Here is an 18,315-nt window from a genome sequence, read left to right on the forward strand (position 1 = left end):
TGGTTTGGTACTGCCTGTCCTTTCATGGTTTTGTATGTTTTCATTTTCTGTGTGTAGGATTCTTTGAAGAATCTGTTGTAGTGGTGGCTTGGTAGTCATATATTGTTTTAGTTTCTGCATATCATGGAAGAGTTTTATTGCTCCATCTGTTTTGAATGGTAGTTTTGCTGGATAGAGTATCCTAGGGTTGAAGTTATTTTCATCCAGTGCCTGGAAGTCCTCACTCCATGCTCTTCTTGCTTTTAATATTTCCATTGAGAAATCTGTGATTTTGATGTGTTTACCTTTGTATGTTATTTGTTTTTTCTCTCTTACAGCCTTCAGTATTCTTTCTGTATTCTCCTTACTTGTTGTTTTAATGATAATATGTTGTAGGGTAGATCTACTTTAGTTAAGTCTGTTTGGTATCCTGGAGGCTTCCTGTACCTGAATGAACATAGTTTTCTCTATATTTGGGAAATTTTCTGTTATTATTTTGTTGAATATATCATGAATTCCTTTTGCTTGCACCTCTTTCTCCTTCTTCAATGCTCATGATTGTCAGGTTTGGTCTTTTGATGGAGTCTGTGAGTTCTTGCATATTCCTTTCATAGGTCTTGAGTTGTTTAACTAATAGCTCTTCAGTTTTTCCTTTAATTTCCATTTCATCTTCAAATTCTGAGATTCTGTGTTCTGCTTGTTCTAGTCTGCTGGAATGGCCTTCCATTGTGTTGTATTTCTGTTTCCTTCTTTTTTCTGAGGTTTTCCATATCATGGGTCTCTTCCTCTTTAATATTGTCAATTTTCAACCTTAATTCATTTGTCTCTTTATTTATGGTGTTCTCTGTTTTGCTTTGGTATTTATTTAGGGCTTCTATGAGTTCACTTATTGTTTTTTGTGTCTTGTCATATTCTTTATTTTTATTGTCTTGGAATTTCTTAAGTGCCTCCTGTACATTTTGGTTGACCTTGTCTAGTAACATCTCTATGAAATTCTCAGTGATTTCTTGCAGGATTTATTCTTTCAGGGTGTTCTTGTGGGTTTCATTTGGTTCCTTGGGATAGTCTGTCTTTGTTTTGTTGGGGTCTGGAACTGGGTATCCATTTTCTTAATTTCCCTCTGAATCTGTACTAATTTATTTTTAGGAGGAGAATGGTTTCCATCCTTTTTCATCTTCCCATCATTCCACTTGGTGCTGTTTCTGCCCCTGTTCTGTGTGTAATTGAGTATTAGGTAATTTACAATAGTAAAACTAATGAAACCAAGAAAGAAAGAGAAAAAAGAAAAAGAAAGAAAAGAAAAAAATAGAAAACCAAAGAATTCAACAGAGAGAGATGGTGGACTAATTAACAGTGAACAAGACAAGCACTTAGAGAGAAGGAAAAAAGAAAAAAAAAATTTCCAGGTTCAGGAACAATGGAGTTTCAGTTTTAGTAGTTCTGGTGTTACTCCTTCAGCATCCAGTCCTGGTGTTGGTATTTAAGCAGTAGCTCTGCTATAGTCTTGCCAGGTGGATGGGTTAGGAAATGAGCTTTGTGAACTGTTATCTGCCCTATTTCAGGCAGCAGCTCATCTGCTGCCTACTGTCAGCCGTCTACTTGAGAGCTGCTTCTCCCCCCTTCTCAGGTGTACAGGCCTGGCTACCTTCTTTTGCAGGCTTTGTTTACTGAGAGTTTGTGTGGAGAGCAGCTCCTTTCCCCTTCCCGCTTCTCTGGTGCACTCAAAGTACCCTGCCCTCTGTGCTGCATGTCTTTTTTCAGTTCCTTGTTTATTATTCAGTTTCTTTTTTTTTTTTTTGTGGGGTGGAGGTCAGTCTGTCTAGGGGCTTATGCTGGTTTATCCTAGGGGTGGCTGTGGGAGTTCTGTATGCTGCTTATTTGCTCACCTGTTGGTCTGCATCTCCCAAGCAGGTTTGGAGCCAGTGTCTGGCGGTACAGGAGCCTTTTTGTTTTCTCAGTGTAACATGGCATGGAAAAGCTTTGTGCCTGCTGGGGGTTCGGGATGTCAGTGCTTTGCTTATTCTTGGTGGTCTTTTTCTGACAAGTGTGGCTCCAGCATCTCAGAAAGATTTTTTTTTTCCTTTTTCTTTTATTATTCATATGTGCATACAAGGCTTGGTTCATTTCTCCCCCCTACCCCCACCCCCTCCCTTACCACCCACTCCGCCCCCTCCCTCCCCCCCTCAATACCCAGCAGAAACTATTTTGCCCTTATTTCTAATTTTGTTGTAGAGAGAGTATAAGCAATAACAGGAAGGAACAAGGGTTTTTGCTGGTTGAGATAAGGATAGCTATACAGGGCATTGACTCACATTGATTTCCTGTGCGTGGGTGTTACCTTCTAGGTTAATTCTTTTTGATCTCACCTTTTCTCTAGTACCTGTTCCCCTTTTCCTATTGGCCTCAGTTGCTTTTAAGGTATCTGCTTTAGTTTCTCTGCGTTAAGGGCAACAAATGCTAGCTAGTTTTTTAGGTGTCTTACCTATCCTCACCCCTTCCTTGTGTGCTCTCGCTTTTATCATGTGCTCAAAGTCCAATCCCATTGTTGTGTTTGCCTTTGATCTAATGTCCACATATGAGGGAGAACATACGATTTTTGGTCTTTTGGGCCAGGCTAGCCTCACTCAGAATGATGTTCTCCAATTCCATCCATTTACCAGCAAATGATAACATTTCATTCTTCTTCATGGCTGCATAAAATTCCATTGTGTATAGATACCACCATTTGTCAGTGGTGGGGCATCTTGGCTGTTTCCATAACTTGGCTATTGTGAATAGTGCCGCAATAAACATGGGTGTGCAGGTGCCTCTGGAGTAACCTGTATCACAGTCTTTTGGGTATATCCCCAAGAGTGGTATTGCTGGATCAAATGGTAGATCGATGTCTAGCTTTTTAAGTAGCCTCCAAACATTTTTCCAGAGTGGTTGTACTAGTCTACATTCCCACCAACAGTGTAAGAGGCTTCCTTTTTCCCCGCATCCTCGTCAACACCTGTTGTTGGTGGTGTTGCTGATGATGGCTATTCTAACAGGGGTGAGGTGGAATCTTAGTGTGGTTTTAATTTGCATTTCCTTTATTGCTAGAGATGGTGAGCATTTTTTCATGTGTTTTCTGGCCATTTGAATTTCAGAAAGATTTTTGATTATGGATCTCATGCTTCTGCTTCCTCCCTCTAGTCCCCATCTTGGAGCCCTTAACTTGATTATTAGGTTAATTTTTGGTTGCTGTGACAAAATACCTAAGGAAAAAACTTCAGGGAGCAAAGATTTATTTTGGCTCACAGTTTCAGAGTCTTTGCCCATGCTTTCCTGGATCCACTGCTTCTGGGCCTGTGCATAGTGAGTGTGAACATCATGGCGAGGATCATGTTGGGTAGCAAAGTGACTCACCTCGTTCAGACAAGAGACAAAGATGGAGAAGAAGGGTCTTGGAGATATCTTCAAAGGCATGCCCCCAGTGACCAACTTCCTCCAACCAGATCCTGGCTCCTAATAGTCCATCAGCATGAATTCATCAATGGCTTGGTCCACTGATGAAGTTAGCACCCTTGTTATCCAGTCACCCTCAAAAGCCCATCACCTGGCAACCAAACCTTTAATACATGAAACTTCAGGAGACAGTTTTAGATTCAAACCATAACAGTTATGTAGAAAGAGGTCCCAGGCAAAAAAGTGAGACCCTCTGCAAAATAACCCAGAACAAAAAAGGGCTGGGGTGTGGCTCAAGTAGTAGATCACAAAATCTTGAGTTTACATCCTAGTACTGTAAAGCAAGCAAGCAAGCAAACAAACTAAAACCCCCAAATAGCAGCAACAACCATAAAAACAAATTGAAATTATGTGAAAGGGATAATTTAAATTTTTTTAAGGGACTGGAGATGTAGCTCAATTGTAGAGCATAGTATGCTTAGTGTGCACAAGGCCCTGGGTTCAATTTCCCAGTACAAAAAAGTCAAGCAAAACAGATGGAGCCCCTCAGAGCAGCAACAACAAAAATGAAATTTAAAATTTAAGATAACACCTTCTCAATTTTGATGTAAGGAAGAGTTTCTTCAGAATAATGAAACAATTTTAACCACCTAAAAATAATATATAAATAAAAGATTAATATAAAATAAAAGATTCATAATTTTGATGACTTTAAAATTATGAACCTAAAAAAGACACTGAAAAAAATCAATAATTATCCAGGGAGAAGGTATTCACAAGACAAAATTAGCATAGTATGTAAAGAATTTTTATAATTCAGTAAGGACAAGCAAGCCATTAAAATGAAGACTGAACATTGTAGAGGAAATATGAATGACAAACTTAAACCTTGCTAAAAATATACCATTGATCATAATGAAATATTATTTTACATCTTTTATGTTGCTAAAATTTAGTCTGGCAATCTGGAATATTGATAGGTACATAGAGGAAAAAGAACCTTTTTTTGGTAGTTCTAGAATTTGAACTCAGGGCCTCATGCTTGCTAAGCAGGCACTGTACCATTTGAGCCACTCCAGCAGCCCAGGGACAAGAACCTTTGTATACAGCTATGGGAATGTAAGTCGGTACACTTTCGGGAAAACTTAAGTTTGAAATTGCACATATACGTATTCTACAACCCAGCAATTTTTTGTAGTTGAAAGTGTTTGATAATTTCTTGCATAAGTGAGCATACATAAGCAAAATTACTTATACTAGGATTGTAAAAGCAAAAAACTGAAAACAAGCCAGTATCATCTGACAGAAGAATGGATTAAGAAACTTTGTGGTCACATGACAAGAATGAATGTAATATAGCCTTATATGATAAAACATATGGATCTCAGAAACAACACGGTGTGATATCATTTTCTTTTTTGGGTGGGACTGGGGTTTGAACTCAGGGCTTTGTGCTAGCAAAGCAAGCACTTTACCTCTTGAGCCACACCTTGAGCCTGGATAGCATTCTTATAATACTTAAAAAGACAAAAGTAAAGAGCACATGGGTTAGGGATACACATACATGTAGGAAAAACTTTTTTTTTTAAAGCAAGGGAATGGAAGTACTTAGGATAGTGGTTAACTCTGAGGGAGACGAGGATAAAATCAAAGAGAATTTTAATGTTGTTGGTGATGTGCTCACTTTTAACATAGGTGGAAAGCTAACATATTTTTTATGCATCAATTGTTTCATAATAAAATTAAAATAGCTTATAAAATAGTGAATGCAGCATTGCATTCTTCTGCATGAATGTTTACTGGCTAATGAGAAGTAAAACAATATTCTTACTTTTAAAATGCTTTACTGATAGTTCAATAGGTAAATAGCTGAGCTAACACTATTGCATTATGTCTTTTATTCAGGATGAAAGGTGCTAGTTCTGTTTCTCCAACTGGCTATCCTAGTATGTTTCCAAATTCCTGTTCCCAGTGGCATATGAAAGGGCACAATCTCTGAGAGGATGCACCCGATTTACGTCTAGATTTCATTTCATTTCATATAACACCTTAGAGTTCATTAGGGTGAAACACAAATAGGAAATTCAGCAAGAGCAGCTATTTGATTTTAATCTTTTATTAGTTTCATTAAGAAATTTTACACTTGATTTATATTTTAGAAATGTGCAGTTTTGCAAATTGAATAAATATAATCCTAAAGTAATAGTGTGGTGAGGTTTATTTGCTTTTCTGTATTATAGGAACCCAGTACTATTTGCAAGAATCTTCTTCAGAACTGACTGAGACACGATGCAAGAGCTTTAGGTTCTGTTCATTGACTTAATAATGTAAGGCACAACTCAGAGAAGCAGCAGCTACCAAATTCTTACATGGTACTAGTTGCATTCATAATTAGTTCTGAATAATGTGTTGCCGCAAAATATGAGCAGAATTTGATCCTAAGGATGGCTAAAAAGGCAGTTTACATTTTGTAGAGCTTTCAATTTCCAGTTGTGTGAGGTTGTTGTCTCTACACGAAATCAGTAGGCAGGTAAAATTTGTCTTCAGTGTTATATATTCTCACTCCCCTCTATCTTTAAAGTTTATTTACAATTTGTATCAGTTTTTGGTTTTTCCTATCGGTTTCTTTCGCAAACTAGGCAAACACGTTCACGTGCATGCACACACACTCATGTTCTGCATTTCTTACTGTGTAGCATATTTGTGTCTTACTTTTTTAAATGTAACATATCCTAGAGATTATCTCATGTTAGTGTATTAGAGATCTTTGTCATTCTTTTTTTTTCTGCTGCTGGAAAACTATCTCCAAGTTTCCTTAGGGCAACCCATATAAGCAGCAGGCTGCATGTACTGCTGAGGAGGCTGCTGTTTGCAGACACTGCATTTTTTGTTCTTTTCTATAACTGGATGGTATATATCCATGTTGTGAATGTACCACAGTTTGGTTAACCTATTCCTATTAAAGAATATTTTGAATTGTTCTCAATTATTTGAATCGAAAAATAGTGCTGCAAGGAATATTCTTGTGTAAATATCATTCTCTATTTCTTGAAGTGTTTCTTCAAATATTGCTAGAAATGGGAATGTTAGAGCAAAGGATAAACATTCTACATTTTTTTTTATATTACCAACTTCTCAATAGGGATCATAGCACTTTTGTAATTCTATCCCAAATGTTTGCGAGTACCTGTTTCTTTACTGCATCAACAATGGAGTGTGTGGTCAAAGTTGGATTTTTGCCATGCCGATAAGTTAAAATATGGATCTCAGTGTAGTTTAATTTGTATTTTTATCATGAGACGGTAAAATATGTTTTAAGTTGCTTAAGGCTTATTAGCATTTCTTTTCCTGTGAACTGTGAATTTATGTTCCTACTTTATTTTAAACTTTTGGTCATTTTCTTCTTGAGTTCTAGGATCTGCTGGTGCCCTGATGGCCAGGATGCAAAAAGAGAGAGGCAGGAGGTAGAGTCCCAATGGCACCCTCAATGACCTTGCTTCCTCCAACTAGACCCTACCTTCTAAAGTTTCCACCACCTCCCAATAGCACCAACAACTTGAGAAGACCAAGCCTTTAACATAGTAACTTTATTTATTTATTTTATCATTTTTACATTTACTCACATGTGTATACATTGTTTGGACCACCCCCTTCCCCACTTCTGGGCAGAACCTGTTCTGCCCTCTTGTTCTCCAATTTTGTTGAAGAGAAAACATAAGAGATAATAAGAAAAAAATAGTGTTTTGCTAGTTTGAGATAAAGATATCTATACAGAGAGATTCCTAGTGTTGCTTCCATGCACGTGTGTATTACAAACCACATTGGTTTATCTCAACCAGACCTCTTTGTTACTTCCTGGTCCCCTTCCCATAGTGGCCTCTGCCAGTTTAAGTTTATTATATTCACTCCTCTACAGTGAGCGCATCAAGCACATTCAAGTTTTAGGTTTCTTTCCCTTTCTCTATTCCTCCTGTGTGCGTTCTCCCTTAGTGTGCGACTCATGTCCAATATTACTGCATTTGTTTTAGGTCTATAATTCACATATAAGTGAGAACATGGGATTTTTGGCCTTCTGAGCCTAACTTTGCTTAAGAGGATGTTCTCCAGTTCCATCCATTTACTTGAGAATGATAAGATTTCATTCTTCTTCATGGTTGAGTAAAACTCCATTGTGTACAAGTACCACATTTTTGTGATCCATTTGTCAGTAGTGGGGCATCTTGGCTGTTTCCATAACTTGGCTATTGTGAATAGTGCTGCAGTAAACATGGGTGTGCAGGTGCCTTTGGAGTAACCTGAGTTGCATTCCTTTGGGTATATCCCTAGGAGTGAGATTGCTGGATCATATAGCAGATCTATATTTAGTTTTTTAAGAAGCCTCCATATTGTTTTCCAAAGTGGTTGAGCTAGCTTACATTCCCATCAGCAAGGTATGAGGGTTCCTCCTTCCCTGCATCCTCAACAACATTTGCTGGTGTGGGATTCTTGATGATAGCTATTCTAACAGGAGTGAGGTGGAATCTTAGTGGGAGTTGGGGAGGGTAATTGTTATTAAGCTAGATATAGAAATTTGGGAAATTGGTAAATGTGGCACTAAAAGGGGAGTGGGAAAAAGGGTAGGTAGGTGGGGAGAGAGGAAGGGGACTGCTGGGTTTTGCGGCCCTTGTGCATGTTTAGGTATATTTCTGTTGTAGTGGAAGGTGCTTGTGTCAGGGATTGCAGGGGGTCAAGGCCGTGCATAGTTGGTACAGTTGTCTAGTCAGTGGGTGGTGAGTGTGTAGGAGGGAGGGTTGGTGTGTTGACAGGTTGGGGGAGGATAAGAGAGGGAGGTGAAGATGGGAGAAAGTGAATGAGAAGGAGCAGAAAGAGTTGTTGGGAGGGAATACAATGAATTGTAGCACAGGAGAAGGAGGGAAACTGAAGGGGGTAAGAATAGGCATAAGAAAGTTGTGGCGGTAAAGTTAATAATACAGAAAAAAACCAATAAAAAACAACAGGTTCAAGAACAACAAAAAGTTCAGTCTTTTGATAAAAGTTCTGGAGTTATTCCTTGGGCGTCCAATCCTGGTATTGATGTACCAGCAGAAGCTCTGATGTGGTCTCACCGGATGACTGGCTTGTGAGTAGTATTTTGTTCTTCTGTCCATAGGGTTAATTGCAATTGTGAGGTGAGGTAAGTCTGCCAGTTCATGCAGGGTAGTAGAGATGTTGTTTTCACCAAGTGGCAGCTGCATTGCCCTTCAGCTGCAACTCCTCCCTGCAGAAGGTGGGGCAATTCAGTTTTGAATGCTGCCCTAGGTCTCATGAGATCAGCTCTGGGATCCACTACCTGCCCTGCTTTGTGAGATTGGCCTGTGGGTAGGGGAGTTGAGTGTGGTGTGTGATGCTCAGCTGTTTGTTCTGAAGATTCATACAAGCAGCTTTGGAGCTGGCTGGAGGGGAGAAAAGGTGTCACTTTTTACAGTGCAGTGTGGCATAGGGAGGCTTTCCATGGGCTAGGGGATCCAGGATGTCACAGAGTTTGATTCTAATTGATGGTCTGTCTTCAGTTTGTTGGAAGATTAGAAAAAAAAAGAGAGAGAGAGAGAGAGAAATTGGCCAGGAGGTTTTTTTCCCAGAGCTGGACATGCCTTACTGGCTGTGCCACCCAGGATTTTCTCAGGTGTTAGGTGCAGTTAAAGGCTGATTTAAAGGTCAGTCTTTGCATTTTATCTGCACCTAATGTGATGGCAGTTATTATTTTGGCTAGAAGCAATCAGTATTACCCAAGTGCAACTATGACTGTTTCTGGAGTCATGAAGTTTAGGATTTCTGATTCCTTACCCTAGCTGCAATCTTGGATCTCCCATAGGAACTTTTAGAAGACATTTAAGACCCATACTGTAACATCATCTGAAAACAGTTTTCCCCTTCCTTTCAAATTTTTATTTAATTTTTATTTGATGAAGCTGTTAAAATTTCCAATACAATTTGTGTAGTAGTAGAGACTTAGGTTCGATTTCATTGACTATTTGCCTATCCAGGTCTCCTGTGCCTCCCTAGGTCCTGACAGTGTCTTTATTTCTTCAGGTCTTTCTCACTCACCTTATCAGCTTTCATCCCAATAAAAAATATGCTTTCCTTTGGCACAGTCACCCCCATCCTGTTTCCCCTTATGATTTGCAGTTTTGAAAATGAGGAAAATTCCTTGTGTTTAGTTTTAGTCTTTCTTTAGCCAACTTAATCTCAATTTCTGTTGTTAGTTTTTGAGTAGAAAGTGGACAAAGGAATGTGTTAAATGTAAAAACTTTTCCAGTGTTTTAAGACTATTATTAAAATACCACTGTTTCTTCCTTATAGAAAGATATTATATACTTTCTATGGGCAATTAAGATATGACTAATAAGCTGAATTGCTATCTCTCAGGGCTCTTGGCTAAGCTTTTATCACTCTCTTCTGTTTTGTTCCAAGCCATGTGCCAGCTGGCTATGTGCCTTTAGTCTCTGAAGTGGTCATGCTGTACCATTGGTGTGAACTTCTTTAGGATATAGAGGATTGAATATGAGGCAAAACTGCATGAAAAATATTACAGAGGTTGTAAGAGGTGAGAAGATGAGTCTTAATATTGGGAAATTCAAGTAACTTAAGATTACAACTCAATTTTCTCTTAGATATTTAAACTCAACTGTACTGCAAATAGTATAACAACTTTACTTTTAAATAATTTTTTCTGAAAAATGTTTTTACCTTGAATTTCTCACAGTACACTGTGTCAATATGATCAACTTAAAAATGGCACTTTTTTTGGTGGAACTGGAGATCTCATCCAGGAACTCATGCATGCTAGGCAAGTGCTCTACACCCTCAGCTCCAAATAACACTTTTGATATATGAAAAGAATATGAAATATCAATTCCAAACAAGCCTATAGCAGAGATGGCAAAAGGTCTCATCTCATGAGAACTTCATTTGCCTCCCTTCTTAGAAGATTATGTTAAAAATGGTTCTGAGACTCATCTAGGTTCAGAGGAAAGAGTATTGTGATGTCTGCCATAGACAAGGATGGAGAAATAATGACATACCTTGCCTATTTGAAATATCTCATCAATACTTCAGAATTCTAAATATATGGGATGGAATTTTATAGACTATATTTGCTATATTTTAGAAAGCAGTCCTTTTGTTTTAAAATAACTGTTGTCAGTATTAAAATTTCAAGTGCATTTTAATTTGTTTTGATCTGAATTTCTAAAGATCATCATTTTCTATGGTTTAAACATGAAAATTACCAAACAATTATGGAGAACCTTATAGATATTCACCTGGATTATAGTATAGTTGATCTTTGTCACATGGGAACAATGAGAAGCTATCACTCAGATTCACACAAACTGGCTTCCATTACCTTGGGATTAATACCTTGACTCCACAACTTTGTTTTTTCATTGAATATAATCCATAAATTCATAACTAGACTCATGGCCAAGCTCAAAAAGTATATTTGCTAATATCTATGAGAACTTTAAGTGGAATAGGAATTGAAAAACTCCAATTATCCTGATCAGCTCATGTTATTTATACTTGAGAAGTCAAAATTTAATCCAAATATTAAATTATTGATTTAAAGCAAGAAATATAGCAGTCATAAGAACCCGACCATTCCTGTCATTCAAGTAACTTGCCCCTCTTCTTATAGGCATACCTACATGGGAAATAAAGTCATAATTAGAACAAGAGATATTAGACTAGTTGAATCTAAAATGGTCTTTTCAGTGTTTTTTTGTTTTGGCCCACATTCTCCTGTGTACAAGTGCTTGGGTGAACACTGCCAAAGTTCAGCTTTCTGAAGCTCCTTTTTCTATTTTCATTTGATTGGCCAATTTCTCTTTTGACTGACACATTTATTAAAGCATGTTTAAATCATTGCCACCAATAGCAAATGGCAGTCATTCTTCCAGGCCCAGCTTCTACTTATCTTTAAAAATGACTTTGCCTCTCTGCTGTGGTTCATTAGACATTTAGAGTTTTACATTCACAGAGCAATTTTATTTCACTAATTTTCAGCCTTTTCAGGAAGCCTCACTACCCATAAGTACTTAGACCAGAGCTTATTAAAGAATTGTGTTTAGGCTTATTTTTAGTCAGTAACCTGAGGACTATTTAGTTATCTCGTTGTTTAAAATACAGATAATACAAAGTGATGGAGAGATGGAAAAGGTTATGAGTTGTGTACTACACAAAGAAAGTTTTTAATGGATGTTAAATTCAGTGAACTATTTCAGAAGTACACTGCTTTTCACACATTTTTTGCTGCATGCTCTAGCTTTAGCCCTCAGACCTCCCATGCAGACAGCACATATGTTCGATGGGGCTGTGCTGTTAAAGTTAGTGTCTAATGATGTGTGCTATTAGTCTGTGGTAATGGTCTCAGGGAAGCTATATTGGGCTGAGGATGTTATCTAAACAAGACTGCAATGCCTACTAAAGAAATATTTTTGTTTCTTTTTTCCACTTTATTTGAGATTCTAAGTTTTCTTTCTACAAGCCTCTGTGTATCTGAAATTCTATTCTACTCAACCCTGGAAAACAAGTGATGACCCCATTACTACAGTTTCATAATAAATGCATATTCTTAAGCTTCACAACAACACTTGCTCTTCTGTGGTGATTTCTAGTTGAGATATTTTAAACATTTTATAAATACAGTTTTCTAATCTGTTTAATCAGAATTAGGGCTGAGGGGCAGGGAAAAATGGTAGGGTTTAAATTTACTTCAATTCTATGGTAGAATTCATCATGTTGTATAGGGTACATGATAGGAGTCATTTTGTATAATTGGTTATGGTGACAACTTTTCCAAAAGGGAAAGAATTCTTTGTATGAAACTGTTATCACTGGGGTGAATCATAGATATAGCTCTGGGAGGTACTGCCCCCCACATAGGACTGTAGAGATTTAAAAATAATTTATGTTTTGATTAGGACAATATTTTCTGGTTATGTAGTAAGATAATATAGTACAAAACAAAAATTTAAAAAAGTCTTTTAAAAAATTAGCTGTTTTTTGAATTTTGGGGTGGGAGGTGACCAAAGGAAGACTGTTTTGTTTAAGAATATTGTATTGTCCTTGGATACTATTTATCATGCACCTGAATACCCTTGGCAATATTACAAAAAAGGAGACAAGAAAAAGAGATTCCCATCCCTGTGATTTAAAGGTAGGGGAATCTTTTGGGGATGAGTAATGAATCTTTGAGTAGGGAAGGTTAGAGAAGGGAATGAGAATGGTGGACAGGGTGACAGAGAAGTGGGAGTGTGGTAGATAGTAATAGCACTGGGCCCTAAGAAATGTAATCTCTGGCAGTTGGGCTCTACTGGTGCTTTACTGAGCATAACTGGGGAGGGGCACATTTAACTTCCAGAAAAGAGGACTCAGGTCCCAATTCTATGTTCCATTGCTGTTCTAGGGGGTTAGTTTTTCACCATCAAAAATCATTTTGAGTTAAGGCAGCATTTTGCTTCTTTGAAATTTGTTTTGGTTTGGAGATGTCTTTATAGTCCTTTTCTTCTAAAATAATACTGAGGACTCATTCCAACCTCAGCCCATTTTATCATCTCCTTAGGCTTGAAAACTGCCAGACCAAACCACTGTGATTGCCTAATAATTCATTAATTATCAATTTAAAAACACTGCTAATTTGCTCTGTTCACATCAGCTAAACTGTGAAATTAGCCAAGGTGTCCAACAACAAATGAATATGGTATATACCATGGGATCTTACTCAACCATAAAGAAAAGTGAACTTGAAGGAAACAAGATGGTGGATTGTTGACATCCCTATATTCTAGAGGCAACTAACTACCCTGAAGAAGGAAGATGAGGGTACCCCAAAGGGCACCGATGGGGTCCCATAACCAGCAAGAAACAAAGCCCTCTCCAAATCCACAAATAAAGAAGCAACTAACCTGGGAAGAATGGGAAGAATGACTTGCAGCTCAACACTCCCAACTCCCCTGCCCCTGAAGTTTCGACACTGCTCCAGGCTCCATTGTAAGTCCTGTTTTCTGGCATACACAGGAGTTCAGGGCTCCAAACTCCCCCCAACTACATGACCAGCTACCTTCACCCTGAAGCCCCAGGGAAACCAGTGCCCCTGTATAAGCAGGACCCAGGGCTCCCACTGCTCTATGAGTAACAGAAGGCACAAGCCAGCAGGCTTGGTTCCTTGTGCTGGCAGCAGCTGCTGTATTGCGCTCCTGGAAGCTTGGGCCTGCAAGCAGGCCCCAGGACTCCTGCTGCCCGCAGATTCTGTTCTCCTGTGACTGCAGCAGCTCCTGTGGCTCCTGGATGCTGGGACCTGGCAAACAGGCCCAAGAACTCCCGCTGCCTGCAGACTTGGTTCCCCTGTACCTGTAGCAGCTGCTGTGGCTCCTGGTAACTCATGCCAGCAAGCAAATTCCAGGGCTCCCACTGCCTACAGGCTTGGACCTCCCATGCCTGCTGCAGCTGCAATGGCTCCTCCTTGAGATCACATTCGGCAAGCAAGTCCCAGAACTCCCACTGCCTGAAGGCTTGGTTCCCCTGTACCTGTAGCAGCTGCTGTGGCTCCTGGTAACTCACGCCAGCAAGCAGGCCCCAGGGCTCACACTGCCTACAGGCTTGGACCTCCCATGCCTGCTGCAGCTGCAATGGCTCCTGGAAATAGGCCATGGGCCTCTGACCAGATGTGGCACCAAAACAATTCAAGCCTGCCAGCTTTGCTGCCTCACAGGCAACCTCAACTTGCTACTCAATGCCAGAGCCAGCTGCCATACACACAAGTGAACCCCAGGCTCCCCGCTTTGGTATTCTGCTGGTGTCAGGAGGCCTCCCTCCCCACAGAGCACAGAGGCCCAGTGCTAACCACCAAGCCCCCTGTGGGATAGTCCCCACTGCCCCATCAAAGAGTGGGAATCCAGCTCTTCTACTGAGTGGTAGTCTGCCATTCTGTGGGTGCCAAGACACCTGTTTCCCTAAGACGCAAAAAGGCCCAGTGCTTCTCACTGTGCCTGCCTATGAGAGAGATCCCACTTCTCCATTAAAGACCAAAAGTGCTAAATTCCCCACTCAGGGGAGAAAAGCTGTAACCTACTACTCAGTGAGTGGCACCAGAAGGCCTGCCTCCTGAGGTGCACAGAGGCCCACCACTCCCCACTGTGCCTGACAGCTAGAGAGCCCCTGCCTCCCTGCAGGAGAGCCCTGTCTCTCCTGTCCAGGAGCTGGAAACCCTGCTCCTCCACTGAGTAGCAATCCATTACTCTGCAGTGCTAGGAGGCTTACCTCCCACAGTGCACAAAGACCCAGAACTCCTCTCTGTGACTGCAGGAGAGTCCTTGTGCCACAGTCAAGGAGTGGGACCTCCAGTCCCCTTGCTGAGAGGAGAAAAGAGGTAATCTGTACCTCAATAAGAACCCTGAAAGGGGTAACATTTCCAGCATAACCCTCTCTAAGGAAAACTGCTGGAGCTCCAGGAAAAAAACCTTAAAACCCCAACTACAGGGGCACAAGGGATTAAAACCCTGACCAAAAACAATTCTAGATGTGTAAATCTCAATGCAGAATGAAACAGCAAGGCAACCACTTTCCCTCAAAAGCCAGTTCTGCCACTAAGGATCTAAACACCTGTGTAGAGGAAGAGATATCAAATAATGAATTCCAAAAAATAGTAAAAGTGATTAATGACTCCAAAGAAGAATCACAAAAGCTAGTATTTGACCTTAAAGAGGACATAACTAAACAATTAAATGAGTTCAAAGAGAATACAAACAAATAGATGAATGACATTAAGAAGACTATCCATGATATGAAAGAGGAAATCAATAAAGATTTGGAAACCCTGAAAAATAATCAATCTGAAATAAACCACTCAATATCCCAAATAAAAATCTCAGTTGGAAGCTTGGTAAACAGTAGAACAAATTGAAAATAGAGTATCAGGAACAGAACAAAGGAGAGGAATTAGACAAAACAGTAAAAGATCATGAAAGAATGCTAATAAAATATGAATGGAACATGCAAGGTATCTGGGGTACCATGAAAAGACCAAAACTATGAATCATGGATGTAGAAGAAAGACAGGAGATACAAACTAAAGGGATTGACAACCTATTCAAAAGAATAATATCTGAAAACATCCCTAACCTTGAGAAAGAGAGAGTCACCCAGGTGCAGGAAGCTTACAGAATACCAAACTGTCAGGACCAAAAAAGAAACACCTTTAGACACATCATAATCAAAACACTTAGCATACAAAAGAAAGAAAGAATTCTGAAAGCTACAAAAGAAAAAAGACAAGTCATATATAAAGGCAAATCCATTAGAATAACAGCAGATTTCTCAACTCAAACTTTAAACACAAGAAGGTCATGTAAAGACATAATTCAGGCCCTGAAAGAAATCTACTGTCAACCTAAACTAGTCTATCTAGCAAAAGTATCCTTTCTAATTAAAGGAGAAATCAAAATCTTCTACAACAAGGAAAAACTAAAGGAATTTGTGAATACTAAACTGGCACTACAGAAGATACTTAAAGGACTTTTACATATAGAAGAAGAAATTAGAGTGAGACAGGAAGATTCAAGAAAGAATAAAATCTTTTGAGCAAGCAGACCAGTAAAGAAGAAATAGGTAGAACTAAATAACAGGGGAATAAAAATGGCTTGAAACAACAGGCACCTCTCAATATTAATATTGAATGTAAATGACCTCCATGCCCCAATCAAAAGACATAGAATAGCAAACTGGGTTAAAAAACAAGACCCAACCATATGTTTCTTACAAGAGACTCATCTCACTGAAAAAAATAAATACTGGCTTAGACTCAAAGGGTGGAAAAAAGTTTTCCAAGTAAATGGACCCCATAAACAGGCAGGAGTAGTTTATACTCATATCTGACAAAATGGACTTCAGACTAAAATCAGTCAGAAGAGATGATGAAGGTCACATTATACTAATGAAAGGAACAATTCATTGAGAGGTAATATCAATCCTTAACATATATGCACCAAACTCAGGGGCACTCATCTACATCAAAAAAAACTCTAATGGCCCTAAGAGCACAGATAGACCTTAACACAGAGATAGTGGGAGACCTGAATACCCCACTGTCACCAATAGATGGGTCATCCAGGTAAAAGATAAACAAAGAAACTTCAGAGCTACTCCACACATTAGACCAAATAGACATGGTTGACATCTATAGAGTATTTCACCCAACAACTAGGCAATACACATTTTTTTCTGAAGCTCAAGGAACTTTCTCCAAAATAGATCATATTTTAGGACACAAAGCAAATCTCAACAAATTCAAGAAAATCCAAATAACCCCTTGCATCATGTCAGATCACAATGGAATAAAACCAGACCTCAACAACCAAAGAAACCATAGAAAATGTTCAAGCACATGGATACTGAACAACACACTGCTGAAAAACCAATGGGTGACTGAAGAAATAAGGGAAGAAATTAAAAAGTTCCTAAAATCCAATGAAAATTAAAATACAACCTACTGGAATCTGTGGGACACAGCAAAGGCTGTGCTAAGGGGAAAGTTTATAGCCATAAGTGCCTACATTAAAAAAACAGAGATCTTTCAAATAAACATCCTAGTAAGGCACCTTAAGCTCCTAGAAAAATAAGAACAAACCAAACCCAAAACCAGCAGACAGAAATAATAAAAATCAAGGCCAAGATCAATGAGATCACAGTCAAACAAACTATACAAAGAATCAGTGAAACAGGCTGGGCACCAGTGGTGCCTGTATTAGCTACTCAGGCAGAGATCAGGAGGATCACAGTTTGAAGCCACCTGGGGCAAATAGTTCCATAAGACCCTATCTTGAAAAAACCCTTCATAAAAAAGGGCTGGTGAAGTGGCTCAAGGTGTAGGCTCTGAATTCAAGCCCTAGTACTGCAAAAAAAAAAAAAATGCAATAAAAATTTGGTCCTATGAAAAGATTAACAAGATTGACCAACCCTTAGACAACAAGATGAAATGGAGAAGGGAAAAGACCCAAATTAATAAAATCAGAGATGAAATAGGGGACATATAACCACAAATACTAATGAAACCCAGAGAATCATTAAGAGTGCTTTTAAAACTTATATTCAAGTAAACAAAAATCTAGATGAAATGGATAAATTCCTAGATGCATATAACCAACCAAAATTGAACCAAGAAGATATTAAATACTTAAATAGTCCTATTACATGCAATGAAATTGAAGCAGTGACAAAGAGTCTCTCTAGAAAGAAGAGCCAAGGACCTGATGAATTCACAGCCAAATTTCACCAAACCTTTAAAGAAGAACCAATACCAATACCCCTCAAACTTTTCCAGGAAATAGAAAGGGAAGGAACATTCTATAAAGCCAGCTTTACACTCATTCCAAAACCCAATAAAGACAACCAGAAAAGAGAATTACAGACCAATGTCTTTAATGAATATAGATGCCAAGATTCTCAACAAAACACTGGCAAACAAAATTCAACAACACATCAAAAAGATCATACACCATGACCAAGTCGGTTTCATTCCAGGGATGCAAGGATGGTTCAACATACATAAAATCCAAAAATGTAATGCAGCATATAAACAGAAGCAAGTTCAAAAGCCACACAATCCTCTCAATAGACACAGAAAGATCCTTTGACAAAATCCAACACCATTTCATGATAAAAGAAGAAACTAAGAATAGAAGGAATGTTCCTTAACATAATAAAGGTTATATATGACAAACTTAGAGCCAACATCCCACTAAATGGAGAACAACTGAAGTAATTCTCATAAAAATTAGGAACAGCACAGGTCTGTCTGCTTTCTCCACTCCTATTCAATATAGCTTTGGAATTCCTAGCCAGAGCAATAAGACAAAAACAAGAAATGAAAGA

At 38.8% G+C, this 18,315-nt stretch overlaps 1 pseudogene; it reads right to left on the bottom strand.

The window, feature by feature from the left end:
* Positions 1 to 6,205: 6,205 nt before the first annotated feature.
* LOC141422901 (small nucleolar RNA SNORA70) lies at positions 6,206 to 6,317 on the bottom strand (annotated as a pseudogene).
* Between the last annotated feature and the right edge of the window lie 11,998 nt (positions 6,318 to 18,315).

This window comes from Castor canadensis, chromosome 4 (genome assembly GCF_047511655.1).
Source record: "Castor canadensis chromosome 4, mCasCan1.hap1v2, whole genome shotgun sequence".
Taxonomy (NCBI): Eukaryota; Metazoa; Chordata; class Mammalia; order Rodentia; family Castoridae; genus Castor; species Castor canadensis.